The sequence below is a fragment of the Schistocerca americana genome, chromosome 1 (genome assembly GCF_021461395.2).
Source record: "Schistocerca americana isolate TAMUIC-IGC-003095 chromosome 1, iqSchAmer2.1, whole genome shotgun sequence".
NCBI lineage: Eukaryota > Metazoa > Arthropoda > Insecta > Orthoptera > Acrididae > Schistocerca > Schistocerca americana.
The window spans coordinates 28,105,536-28,120,912 of record NC_060119.1 but is presented as its reverse complement, the minus strand read 5'-3'; the positions used below and the strand labels follow the sequence as shown (position 1 = coordinate 28,120,912).

At 43.0% G+C, this 15,377-nt stretch overlaps 1 protein-coding gene across 1 annotated transcript in view; it reads left to right on the top strand.

Annotated features, from left to right (window-relative positions):
* LOC124546206 (protein spinster) overlaps positions 1-15,377 on the top strand; it is a 329,935-nt gene that overhangs the window by 16,907 nt on the left and 297,651 nt on the right. The window lies entirely within an intron of this gene.

Sequence of the window (15,377 nt, the reverse complement as noted above, 5' to 3'; positions counted from 1 at the left end):
ACGTTTGGAAATCAGTTTTCATATTTCATACGAACCTCGAAAGTACACAGTCAGCATATTTCTTGTCTGGTGCTTTCACAAAGAGGTCAAAATTGTCTTGAGTCGTTTGATAACAAGGATGGAGAAACCGAATCCGATAATTACGACGGGATGGGGTGTGTGTAATGTACGGTTGAGTGAGTGACCGTGTGTGCCGTATTCGGAGACGTGTGATCTGGAAAAAATAAATTCTCTGCTTGTGGTATTGGCATTACCACATGGTGGTTCGTTTACAGTAAGCCGTTCCTCCTTTTTCTCATGCGGCACAGCAGTCTTCTGACAGTTGTTTCTTTCTGTTGGAATTTGGAGTCTGCACGAGACTGCAACGTACCTTAGGGGAGAAGCGAACTCGTGCCCTGCACTTCCGGACCGTCGCGTCCTTGACGTCGTCCACGTATCGGTTGGCGCCCGCCAGAGAGGTGACGCCGTGGTGCCAGCATTTCCGCCGTACTTCCCAGTACGACTTAACGAGCACAGAAAAATGCGATCCTGTAGTTAGGCACCACCGAACTGAAACCCTCGATGAAGCTGGTTCTTCCTCTAATGCACTGGGAGAAACTTTTAGACGGCTTTTGATTCGGTGGCTATGACCACTGTTGGTGGCTATGACCACTGTTTAATTTGTACTCGTATATATCTGCCAAACTTGCTCAAGGTATATGCAGGTTGTGAACAAGCAGAAAATTTTCGCGTTCTTGAGTTGAAGGCGGGGAAGTCTCAACGAAATGAGTCGAAGTTACGAATCTAAATCTAAAGTTCCTGAAATTTGACTCGCTTTTCTGATTGAATCAGAAGTTGACAGTTTGACGTCACTTACGCTGATATCTTCTCTCTCTCTCTCTCTCTCTCTCTCTCTCTCTCTCTCTCTTCTCTCTCTCTCTCTCACTCACTCACACACACACACACACACACACACACACACACACACACACACACACACACACAGCCGGCCGAAGTGGTCGTGCGGTTAAAGGCGCTGCAGTCTGGAACCGCAAGACCGCTCCGGTCGCAGGTTCGAATCCTGCCTCGGGCATGGATGTTTGTGATATCCTTAGGTTAGTTAGGTTTAACTAGTTCTAAGTTCTAGGGGACTAATGACCTCAGCAGTTGAGTCCCATAGTGCTCAGAGCCATTTGAACACACACACACCAGCATGTTTAGTGCTTATACGTACTTCATTAGTGAAGTCTGGCAACCGCGCGTATTTCTGTTCTCATTCACCTGTTCCTCTCTCTGAACAACATAGCGCCACCTTAAATATATAAATCAGTCTCTACATAGCTTGTGAATCAGCAAAACCTGAGATTAATAAACGAATTAGATATATGAAGGTTATTGTGAAACAAACGGCAGTGCTATTAATTGCCTATATCTTTGGAAACCAGGTCCACTATTTGCCCATGATGCAAGTCCTTTACGATCTTTTGTACGAGGGTCATTTCAAACATTCTGCACCCTGTAAGACAGAACTGAAGAAAATAATTTGTTTTACAAAAAACCTTCACAGATCTTCAATATAACTCCCTATCTTGCTGATGGCAGCTTCATAACGTTTTGGCAACGTGTGTATTCCGGATTGTTGAGCTGTGTCATTACTCGGGTCACCTCACTGGAGTCTCGTTAGCTGCATCAAGAAGTTTTCCACGGAGCTGTTCCTTCAGTTTGGGAAACAACTCAAAGCCTGATGGGCTCATATCAGGACTCTACGGTGCGTGGGAAAGTATTTCCCATCCATTTTTGTTGCGTGTTTCTCTCACTGGTAGGGCAATATACTGCCTTGCATTATCGTGCAAGATGAGGAAACTAGGTGCAAGCATGTCAGACCTTCTTTGACCAATCTTCGGACGTAAAAACAAATCTTTGTACGCACCTCCTTTTACAGACGTCCCCTGGGGCACTTTATTTGTAAGTACGACTCCGTTCATCTCATACGCAAAGATTTTGATTGTTGGCGGCGGATTTTTTTCTGGCGTGGAGAATCGGAACTTTTCCGTTCTAATGACCGAGACTTCTGTACACCGATGATCTTGATATTTGGTCCCCCTGCCCCCTCCCCCCGCCAAACCCGCTACCTTCAGTCCTGTCTGAAAGTCTCAAGTGCAACAATCATTTCCAGAAACGGTTCTGTTTCTGTTCGACAACATTGTTGCAATTCTTCTGTGACTGTTTTGCGACCTGCTTTCTGCCCTTCACTCAGGTCATGCAGAATCCATCCGACAGTATCCCATTTTCAACTTTTCAGTTATGATTCTGTAAACTCAAGTGACACATACAGTTACACAGTTTCCTCACCTGTTGTCGTCAATCCTCTCTTAAAATGAGATTAACATTACTCTGTTGATGGCCTTCCTCTTCTGAGGTTGTCCTGAGTGCTTATCCGACATTCATGCAAATGAACGGACCGCCGTGATACTGCGCTACGACACAGTACATTATTCCCACACACCTCTCTCGAAGCGTTTTAAATTTCCGTTGCGTTCTTTCCATTTACGGATTCCATTTTGATGTAGGAACTTCGATCACTACGTCTAGTCCGACCTGACTCGGTTTCAGCTTCTACTTTGAAACTGAGTTACTCACGACACGACCAGGCGAAGCAGCAAACCGCTTGTACGATCGTCACGCCTGAGGTCTCGCTCACAGCTGACGCGAATTTCTACTCGGTGCCGCCACCGTAACGGTCGCGGATGCGCAGTGTGCGGGGTTTTTGAAGCGACCTTCGTATCCAGGGACTTCAGAAAATAAGTGACACGTGTCGTCCCACGCTAGGGGCATTCCACAACAAGACCTGTGCCTTGTAAGGAGGGGGTACATGTTCTGTGTTTCCTGCAGCCGTAGTTGTGCTGATGTGCGGATGACAGGTACATCGCAGCGACGGAGTGATAGGGCGCGGTAACTGGAAACAGTTGAAGCACGGCACGGTTCTTGTGGGCATCCCGTTTAAACTGCACACAGATCCTCCGCGAAATTGTGGTGGTGTTTGCGACATAGCCTCCAGCCGTAGTGAAACGGTGCCAACATTTGACCGAGGCCTCACAGCCGTGGGTGGCGCTGATCCGCCACACAGCCCAGATCTTGCACCATTCGATTTCCATTTTTTCGGCGAGCTGAAAGAACATCTGGGGGGGGACAAGACACCCTCCAACTGTGAGGAGGTTCGCACAGCTGTTATGGAGCGGCTCCCTGACCGAGGACCTGTCGTCGAGGAACTGGGCGATTCACAGAGCGCGCCGAGCGTTATCTACAGAGACTTGACGACTGCGATGGAAACTAGGGTCACTTGCCTGTGTCAGTTTGAAGTGTGGTACAGCGTTCGAGAAAAGTTATTGCCGCGCCGTGCTAATGTATTTTGAAGAAAAAAGTAAAAGGTTAGGGTTCAGCGCCCCGTCGACACCGCGGTCGTTAAGAGACGGAGCACAAGCTCGGATTACGAAAGGATGGAGAAGGAAATCGGGTGTGCCTTTTTTCAAGGGAACCACCCTAGCATTTGCCTGAAGCGGTTAAGGGAAATCACGGGAAACCTAAATCTGGATTGCCGGACTGGGATCTGAACCGTCGTCCTCCCGAATGTGAATCCACTGTGTTGGCCACTGCCTTAGCCACTTCGCTTGGTACTTTTTGAAGTCCCTTCGGAGATAATATAGCATACATATTCCACGTGGACACTCGACTTTCTGAGGCAGATAAACCACGTTACAGTAGTAATATAGCTGTTAATTGTTTAACAATTTTCTTACAAATCAATTGATGAGGAACATTATAAATGAAGAGAAGCGATTAAGGATTGTGTTTTTGTAAATAGTTCTCCAAATATGACGACGAATTAATTGTAGAATTCACGGAGAAAGATTAACAGAAAACAGGGCAAGTTTACGGTACAATTTGTATTAAAGTTCTTGGATACTTCTGAGCAGTCACTGTCTGTCGTCTCGTTTAGAACATAATTCGGTTGTGAATTTATTTTATTTAATTTTTTTATCTTTCAAAAACTCCTATAGTTTTTGGTTTACGTTGTACATGCAGCGACTTTGATAGTGAGTCCAGTTTCAAACAGTTAGCTACAGCCGATTTTTCTGCCTGTTCTGTACGAAGGCAAAAAAGAATTTGTTTTAAAAAAGTTTATTTCTCGCCATTTGTAAGTGTGCTTATCTTGACTCCGTCTTTCCTCTTCGTAGCTGTTACTAATACTGACCAATTCGTTTCTTTCAAATGTTTTTCGCGTATCATTTACAGATGAACATGCCTCGGATTTCCTTATTTAGAAACGCATCTCGACGTGCTAGAGCTCTTTCTTCCAAATTTCCACTTTTATGTGGGATCTTGGACTATAAACGCAGGAGGGGGCTGAACAGTAAGAAGAGGGGAGCAGGAGTTTGTAACACTTTCGCGGCATTTGCCTTCCAACTGTTGCGTAGTGATGATAGGGGCATAGGCGTGTCCCCTGTGACTTGTCGGGACTGATTCTAGTCCTACGTACAGAATGGGACTGCAAACGCGCCGTTTCTTACCTCCATTGCCCAAACCCCGATGCGACGGGGTGTGGCGTTAACAGTTGCACGCTTTCGTGCGGTGAAACGTCACCAGAGAAACAGACGTAGTGGAGAAGTTGGCATCAACATTAGCTGGTTAGGTGTCTGCATTATTCTGCGTCCCTGTGTCTTCTGCGAACTTGTGCGCAGCGAGGTCAAGTTGCGGATGCGCATTCCGCATCTGTCAGCGCTGCCGGTGCTGATACCTCGAGGTATGCGGCCAGGCGGCTGCTGACAGGGCGCCAGTCCAGCCGTGGCAGCAGGGGACCTGACGATGGGTTCTGCGTTCGCAACGCTGCCGGGTGCGCGACAAATTATTCGACTGTGGCGACATAGCAGGCGAGCATATGAAGTGCCACTGCAGTCTTTATGATAGCAACCAATGACTCCGTACAGAGTTTGTTCAAGTAATGGAAACATGTGAAAACCATAGCGTAAGCATTTGCAGTAGGTTCTGTTTACATTTTACGATCTGCTCTTCCAATTAATTAATTAAAACTAAATTCTTGTTACGGTACCGAGATTTCCGATAAGTTACTATTACAGCAACAACCAGTGCATAGTAAAATAAAGGCGAAACGCGTATGGCACTAAAATTGTGTTTTATTCAGTTGCTGTCAGACGGTCCATAAGTGAAAATCATCAACACACCGTAGTATTACGCGCAACTGAGGAGGACAGGACCAAAAAATTGAAGATGTCAATACAGCTATGTCAAGCATTCCCTGTCAACGTGTACAACAGGTTTAAGAAAATACATCTGAGACTCCATAAGACGATACAGCATATAAAATTCAACAGAACATGCAAAAAGAACGATTTAATTCCAAGCTACATTAATGTAAAGGTTAAAAACAGTTCTACAGTGGCACAAAAGTCGAAATCATTTGCAGAACGATTCTGGTTACTACATGAAATTAAGATGCTCTATTCGAAAAAACAGCACCTAAACATGATGCTCTATGAAACTCATCTAGAATTGGCAAAAAACGTAGGAAACGCCGCAGTTTTCATGGCACTAGTAGAAAAAACTGAGCACAACACATATATAGCAATGAAACATTTACAAAACAAACATAAACACAAGATAATGAAACTAACAGTAAAAAAGACGCAAAAATACATTTACATTTTAAATGTGAAACCACATGAACACCAACACTCATTCCATCCACGCTTAGTTAACCTAACAGAGACAGAACTACACGAAAACGAGAAAATGCTCTTGGAAAAAGGTTTGAAACACTGCACCAATAGCAAGGTGAACAATCAATACATAGAAAATCTCATAGTAGAAACCGAACACATCCTTACACGTGAAGAACAACAAAATAATTGTGAAATAAACATAGGACTGACAAGAGAACTAGTAAAAGAAGAAATAAAAGGCATAATAAAACAAACACAGCAGACACACAATAAGAACAACCAAACAGAAGCAGCTACTATGAAAAGGTTAAAACAAAAGTTAACAAACAACAATATATTAATAACAAGAGCAGACAAGGGAAATGTAACAGTACTCATGGATAAAGAGCAATACATCACAAAAACCAAGGAATACATAAACACCAACGCAATACAAAAACTGAAGTCAGATCCAACTACACGATTCCAGGCAAATGTGAAACGAACACTGAAAAACATTGAACACACACTCACAGACAAACAAAAATACTACTTAACACAGAAAAACCCACAAGCACCAACACTCCACAGTCAACCGAAAGTACATAAAGACGGAATGCCAATGAGACCTGTTATCAACTTCAAGAAAGCCCCAACATACCGCATAGCCAAACACCTCCAAAAGTTAGTTACAAAACACTATAAAGTAGAAAACAACAGAACAGTGATAAACACAGGAAACCTAATAGAAAATATACAGAACATACAGGTACCACACACAGCATCACTGATTTCATTCGATATAGAAAATATGTATACCTCCATCCCTATCACAGAAACAATAGAAATCATAGAACAAAATCTCTCATCCCACAGCAACCTCACCACAGACGCAATAAAAGAAATAACAGATATGCTCAGACTGACAACTGAACAAAACTACTTTCAGTTTGAGGAAGAATATTATCTACAAACTGATGGACTGCCCATGGGATCCCCAATATCAGGAACACTAGCAAACATTTTCATCAGTCACCTTGAAAATCAGATATTTGATAAGATAACCACAAATGAAAGTTTCAAAATCATATATTGGCACAGATACATGGATGACATTATTTGTTTGATAGACGAGCCAAGTGAAAAAATAGATGAACTCCATTCAGAAATAAACAAAGCTCATAAGAACATAAAATTCACACTTGAAAAAGAAAAAGAAAATCAAATAAATTTTCTTGACATTACAATTAAAAAAGAAAATGGAAAACATACATTTAACATCTTTAGAAAACCAACAGCCACGGACACAATAATACATTCCACATCCAACCACCCCCAAAGCCAGAAATTTGCAGCACTAAGACACATGTTACATAGATTAAACAGAATCCCACTCAGTAAGAGAAACTATGAACAAGAAATGAACACGATCATACAAATAGCTAGGAACAACGGGTATGACACACATGTGGTACACAGGCTCAATCAAAAAATAAAAACACAAATAAAAAACAAACACAACATTTCCACAATACAAAAGAACTCACAAGCTGAAAACTTACAAACACACTCAACAAACACACACAATGACAACACCACACAGAAAAGAACCAGATGGTACACCATGACCTACACACATAAACTAACACACAGAGTTGCAAACATCCTAAAGAGACAGGGCTTCAAAATAGCATATAAGCCTGGGCAAACCCTTCAATCACACCTAAGCCAGCCAGCTACCAAGAGGGACAAATTCCAACAATCAGGAATATATAAACTTGAATGTCAAAGTTGTGATGCAGTATACATAGGCATGTCATGCAGGAATTTTGAAACAAGATACAAAGAACATATCAGATGTTGGAAGTATGAAACAAACTATTCCACATTTGCAGAGCATTTAAAACACTACAACCATCATCCTACAAACATGGAACAAGAAATGAAAATAATGAGAATAAGCAACCATGACAAACATCTTATACAAATGCAAGAAAACTTCCACATCCAGAAAGCCATAGCAGAAAACAAACATGTGATAAATGAACAAACACACATCAGCACAGGCTCCTTACTACACTTAATAAAGGAAATGATAACATAAAAAAAAGTATATAACACCAAAATACACACACACACACACACACACACACACACACACAGACCCCCCCCCTCAAAAAAAAAAAAAAAAAAAATGCATAACACCAAAATACAGGCAGACACAAAAAAAAAAAAAAATATATATATATATATATATATATATATATATTTAATTATTTATTTTTGTTTATGTCCTGTGTAAGTGTGTGTGTGTTTTGGTGTGATATATATATATATATATATATATATATATATATATATATATATATATCACACCAAAACACACACACACTTACACAGGACATAAACAAAAATAAATAATTAAATACAATAAAATAAAATAAAATAATATGACACCAAAAAACACTCACTCACTCACACACACACACACACACACACACACACACACACACACACACAAGCGCCCACACAAATGCATACACCAACAGACCACAGATACTTCGATAGTTACACTCATAAGTTTGGCAGTAATATTCGATCTTTGGCAAAAACATTTGACAGTCGCCAACAGAAACCAAAACATTGCATTAAATAAAAGCGTTCAGTGCATAGTGCTGTGGAATGCAGAAAAAACAGCAAATTGGCGCTCATAGGAAGAAGAATAAGACCAAAAATGTAACAGGAGCGTAATATGTAAGAAACTGTCTACGCAACCTGTAAGTACAGTTCAAAACATTACTACTTAATAGGAAATACCAACCACCAGAACTGTTTATAACCTATAGGCACAGTGACAAAAATGTAAATAAAATAGCTAACATATGTACATATTACAGGCCACTGATGATGCCTTGCAGAAAATAAAGGCGAAACGCGTATGGCACTAAAATTGTGTTTTATTCAGTTGCTGTCAGACGGTCCATAAGTGAAAATCATCAACACACCGTAGTGCATAGTAATTATTACAACAGTATAGTATATATGAGTTTTCACGCTGAGAAGTTGTCGAAAGGAAATACCGTCCAAACGTATTATCATAGTAATGTGTGGTTTAATCGTAAATCCGTTATTATAGCTAAGAAACTTAATACATCCAGTTACATGAAAGAATAATGTTGCAATCAAGACCAGCCTTGATCTTGGCGCCTTTCTTTGGGCTTGTTCAATAGCGAGAAATACGCGAACTGCATTTGATTTTAGTAGCGATACTTTGGAATCCTTGTGGTTAGTTTGGGTTTCAAAAATGTCACTAAATGGGTGTCTCTGGGATGGAAACTTGCACGATTCCTTCACGTTTATGTAGCCCGTAAACTATGGTGTACGCAAGTAGATTTTAATTTCTCTGGTTCGCAGTTCAGGTGTGCCACTTTTACTCTTGCACTGTCTGTCGTTCCATTGTTAAGTAGCTACATGCTTTTCTCTAGAGTTCATACGAACTCTGAATTGTGCATTGAAGGGTTTTGTTACCTAGCACAGTTGCAGAAAAGAGGGAAATCACATTTTTTGTCGTTAAAGCGTAAAGCTGGCCACGACAGACGACAGCGAACGGTGTGGCGCGGTTCACTGGACAGTGGGCTCAAATTCGTGATGTGACTCAAAGGACGAGCTACTGAGAACGAACGGTACACTTGTTCGGAAATTTGCCCTATTTAGCTGTGGCATTTGACTATTCGGGGGATATGAGGTAAGCAGAAGTACAGTGATGTAACCGGTCTCATGCCACAGTTATCGTAACCGTGAGGCAAATGGGGGAAACATGTTGTCCTGTCCATTGAAAGTAAGATTCTTAATATGTTGATTATTTAAGAACACGACAATTACTCTCCCGATCTGTGTGACGTTTGAGTTGTCGCGACGTTTTTTACAGTACAGATAACAGGTTTGCAACACGCAGAAGACTGTGGTTTTTGAAGTAGGCAATTTTCTGCTATTTTTGTCCCTTCTGGCCTTATCGTATAACTGACAGAGGTGGTTAGACAAATTGCGTCATTGCTAAGCTAAACAGAACATTTCCAGGTAAAACGGAGTTGAAATGTTGAGTTGGTAACTAGGTAACGAACGGGTGAATTGTGCAGATTATTGCAATAATGCTAGAAGCCAGTGTGCGATTTACAGGGGGGGATTCCCCCCCCCCCCCCCCCCCCCCCCCCCCCCCCACTCTGCATCAGACCATCCCCTCCTCTGGTTTTAGTTTAGCCGTCCCAACCTGGGATGTTTATTTCCCACGCACTGGAGTAAAACTTTACATATAATTTAAATTTATGGAGCTGAAGAGTGAAAGTTTTTAATAAGTCTTACTATTAATGCTATTAATATGTTTCAGTTTTCTATCATCAGAATAAGTACAGCTTTTCACAAATGTACCTCTACTTTTTGAATTCCCCTCGTATATCTGTATGTAGATGATTTTGTAAATAAGCTTTACCTATAATGTACTTTTAAAGATATAACAAGAGATGGCTTTTCTGATAGTGCATACGCGTGAATAGTGAGTTTCGGCATTAACATGTATTTATAAATAGCTGTTTAACATGCGTGACGCCACGGTCCAAGCTAGTAACATATATAATTCTAATAACCCCCTAAGACATCCCCCCCACTGGTAGAAGCACAAATCGCACCCTGCTAGAAGCCATGCTCTGGTAAGCACCTGATGGCAATACTCATGATTGCCAAAAGATTGCACACGATGTTGCTAATTTAGATCAGCGCTTGCGAAAAAAATTTACTGCCACGATGACGTTTCAGGTAATCAGTAGAATAGCAGAACTAAAAACTGTGGCTTCGTTTCCCTGTGGACTGCAGAATGACCTCGAGGTCTTCCATGCGTCAAGCCCCAAGAACAGCGCTGCCACGACAAGCTCACATGAAATTTTTTTTCCTCGGAACATGTCTGGTACCCGTCAACCTACGGATATTAGGTAATGTTGGACAGGCACTTCAGAAGATGCAAACTAGTATTACTGTCGATTTCTAGTAAAAGTGCTAACGAAAATGATACCTTTGAAATGGGTATAGATTTTAGTATAATATAACGACGGGAACAAAATCTGTTAGCGAAAGATGGGAGGCGGTTAGCTAGAACATGTCAGTATTCAAGTCAGAATACTTTCAAATGAAATTTGCTCTCTAAGAGTGCACTTTTCTCAGAAACATAATTCCTTCATTCAAACAATGTAAAATGTATGTGAGGTCGTAGTCGGCACCTGTTACCAATACAGAAATGAAGCATCCAGTCCTAAATAACGTCGTGCACAAGGCTTGTGTTTCTCAGTGAAAAGTACACTGTCTGAGAAAAAAGTCAAGTACCCAGAACTGGAGGAGGAAGAGAAATGAAACGTCACGGTTTGAGAAGGTGTGTTTGCAGTGACGACAAACCAGAGTCTAATTTCCAAAGACCTCTGCAGTATGAGGCGACTTACTAGTGTGGCGTGGCACCCCCTCTGCCCTGGATGCTTGCCCTGATTCGCCCGCAACTGTCGTAACACGCGAGGACGTCTGATGTCTGTTACGTGTTGTCATACGAGGTGGTACCCAAAAAAGGAATTATTTTATAAAAGCTATATATTTTGATATTATTTTAAATGGGATAAAGTTGTTTTGTAAGTACTCTCCATAACACCTAATACGTTTGTCCCACCGTTGCTTCCACTGTTCCAAATATTTTTTGTTGTCAGCTAACGGCTGCTCCCTCGTTTTTTTCTTGACTTGTTCAATGTTGTCAAATCGGTGTCCTCTTGAGGCGCACTGCCGGCCTTTACCCAATTTGCGGTGTAAAACCGTGCAATTTTTGTTTTAGCAAAATAGTAAATTTCTCTGTAATTAATATCGAGACAGAGCTGGGATTTGAGTGGATTGTGGTTAACAACCCGACCTGTGACTTCCGTCTGAAACCGCGAGAAAATCCGTCTCTCATTGACCACAGTTTTAGAAAAAACGAAAATTGCGGTGCTTTACCCGCGCCTGCCGTACAACAACTCCGTACGTGTCGCTTCCTTAGAGATCGTGAAGAGGTGGTTACATTAACTGGAGCACGCACAGACGTATTTAAGCACTGGTTGTTTCCCCGCTCTATAAGTGAATGGAACGGTAAGTAGCCCTAACTAATAACTGGTACAGTAATAAGGACGCTGTGCCATGCACAGGGCCGTGGTTGCACAGTATGGCAGTACATGTAGATATTAAAAATTTTTGCCTTCTCAATAGAGCTACTCTCGTATCGGGCGGCGGGGTCAGGGATTTTCTCTGCCTCGTGATGGCTGGGTGTTGTGTGCTGTCCTTAGGTTAGTTAGGTTTAAGTAGTTCTAAGTTCTAGGGGACTCATGACCACAGCAGTTGAGTCCCATAGTGCTCAGAGCCATTTTGAACCATACTCTCGTATCGGTTTGGCTGGTGAAGCCTGTGGGTCTGTTATAGGTACACGACAATATCTGCCGTATACGCACTGAAGCGCCAAAGAAACTGGTTTAGGCAGACGTAATAAACGCGCAGACAAAGTTGATACTCGGCGCGCTGGCTGATGGGAACGACCGTAAAGGCATTTTCCCATTTACAGTCGGTCCCATCAGCCACTGCGCCAAGTGTCTGTTTGCGCGAACAATATTCAAATACAGAGATACGTAAATACGTAGAAAACGGCGCTGCGGTCGGTAACACCTGTATAAGACAACAAGTTCCTAACGCAGTTGTTTGACCAGCTACTGCTGCTATCATAGCAGGTTTCAAGATTTAAGTGAGTTTGAACGTGGTGTTATAGTCGGCGCACGAGCATATCCGAGGTAGCGATGAAGTGGGGATTTTTTCGTACGACCATTTCACGAGTGTGCCGTGGACATCAGGAATCCGGTAAAACATCAAATCTCCGACAATGAGGACTGAAGAGAATCGTTAAACGTGACAGAAGTGAAACTCTTCCGCAAATTGCTGCACAATTCTATGCCGAGCCATCAACTAGTGTGAGCGTGCCAACCATTCAACGGAACGTCATCGATATGGGCTTTCGGAGCCGTATACGCTTGACGACTGCAGAACTCAGAGCTTTACGCCTCACCTGAGCCCGTCAACACCGACACTGCACTGTTGATGCCTGGAAACATGTTGCCTCTTCGGACGAGTCTCGTTCGAAATTGTATCGAGCGGATGGCCGTGTACAGGTATGGAGACAACCTCATCAATCCATGGACGCTGCATGTCAGCAGGGGACTGTTCAAGCTGGCGGAGGATCTGTAACAGTGTGAGGCGTGTGCAGTTGAGTTCGTGTTGCGTGCTCGCGGGGGCCCTACACGATATTAGGCAGGTGGAAGGAGTATATAGAGGGACTATACAAGGGCGAGGTACTTGAGGACAATATTATGGACATGGTAGAGGATGTAGATGAAGATGAAATGGGAGATAAGATACTGCGTGAGGAGTTTGACAGAGCACTGAAAGACCTGAGTCGAAACAAGGCCTCGGGAATAGACAACATTCCATTAGAACTACTGACGGCCTTGGGATAGCCAGTCTTGACAAAACTCTACCATCTGGTGAGCAAGATGTATGAGACAGGCGAAATTCCCTCAGACTTCAAGAAGAATCTAATAATTCCAATCCCAAAGAAAGCAGGTGTTGACAAACGTGAAAATTACCGAACTGTCAGTTTAATAAGTCACAGCTGCAAAATACTAACGCGAATTCTTTACAGAGGAATGGAAGAACTAATAGAAGCCGACCTCGGGGAAAATCAGTTTGGATTCCGTAGAAATGTTGGAACACGTGAGGCAATACTGACCCTACGACTTTTCTTAGAAGAAAGATTAAAAGGAAAGGCAAACCTACGTTTCCAGCATTTGTAGACTTGGAGAAAGCTTTTGAGAATGTTGGCTGGAATGCTCTCTTTCAAATTCTGAAGGTGGCAGGGGCAAAATACAGGGAGAGAAAGGCTATTTACAATTTGTACAGAAACCAAATGACAGTTATAAGAGTCGAGGGACATGAAAGGGAAGCAGATGCTATTCAATGTGTATATTGAGCAAGCAGTAAAAGAAACAAAAGAAAAGTTCGGAGTAGGTATTAAAATCCATGGAGAAGAAATAAAAACTTTTTGATGTTCGCCGATGACATTGTAATTCTGTCAGAGACAGCAAAGGACTTGGAAGAGCAGTTGAACGGAATGGACAGTGTTTTGAAAGGAGGGTATAAGATGAACATCAACAAAAGCAAAAGTAGTCGACTTAAGTCGGGTGACGGTGAGGGAATTAGATTAGGAAATGAGACACTTAAAGTATATAAAAATGTAGACTGGCAATGGCAAGGAAAGCATTTCTGAAGAAGAGAAATTTGTTAACATCGAGTATAGAAATGTCAGGAAGTCATTTCTGAAATTATTTGTGTGGAGTGTAGCCATGTATCGAAGTGAAACATGGACGATAAATAGTTTGGACAAGAAGAGAATAGAAGCTTTCGAAATGTGGTGCTGCAGAAGAATTCTGAAGATTGGATGGATAGATCACGTAACTAATGAGGAGGTATTGAATATTATTGGGGAGGAGTTTGTGGCACAACTTGACTAGAAGAAGGGACCGGTTGGTAGGACATGTTCTGAGGCATCAAGGGATCACCAATTTAGTATTGGAGGGCAGCGTGGAGGGTAAATATCGTAGAGGGAGACCAAGAGATGAATACACTAAACAGATTCAGAAGGATGCAGGTTGCAGTAGGTACTGGGAGATGAAGAAGCTTGCACTGGATAGAGTAGCATGGAGAGCGGCATCAGACCAGGCTCAGGACTGAAAGCCGCAACATCAACCAGTTTCTTTGGCTCTTCAGCGTGTATCAGATAGAAACAAAGTTGTCGTGGGACCGCGATCGTTCCCTCTGAGTGAGTGGAAGGGCCAGAGAGAGGCGGATCCCGGAACTGGGGAGGGCCGGCCGGCTCCCATCGTTTGTGCGGACGTGCCGCCCCCGCGTCCTCCACGGCGGCGGCAATTACTCGGGGAACGCGGCTGCGTTGCGAGGCGGGCGGCAGGCACGTCCTCACTCCGCTGCGTGTAATTTGGCGCCCGCGCGCGGCCGGTGAGAGCTGCCCGGCCCGGCCGCGCACCTGCGCACTCGCTCCGTCGTACGATCGCAGCCGACCAATGGGGAGGCGCGGCGCGGCGCGCAGAGGCGGGCGGCCTGCAAGCCTCCAGCGTGGCGTGGCGTGCCGTGTCGTCACCGCGTGACGTAGGCGCGCTGCGCCAGCAGGCCGGCTGTACCTGCTGGCGCCGAGCCACGTGACGTGATCACTTACACTTAAATCTGTACTCGATGTTAACAAATTTCTCTTCTTCAGAAACGCTTTCCTTGCTATTGCCAGTCTACATTTTATATCCTCTCTACTTGGAGCATCGTCAGTTATTTTGCTCCCCAAGTAGCAAAACTCCTTTACTACTTTAAGTGCCTCATTTCCTAATCTAATTCCCTCACCATCACCCGACTTAATTCGCCTACATTCCGTTATCCTCATTTTGCTTTTGTTGACGTTCATCTTATAGCCTCCTTTCAAGACACTGTCCATTCCGCTCAACTGCTCTTCAAAGTCCTTTGCTGTCTCTGACAGAATTACAATGTCATCGGCGAACCTCAAAATTTTTATTTCTT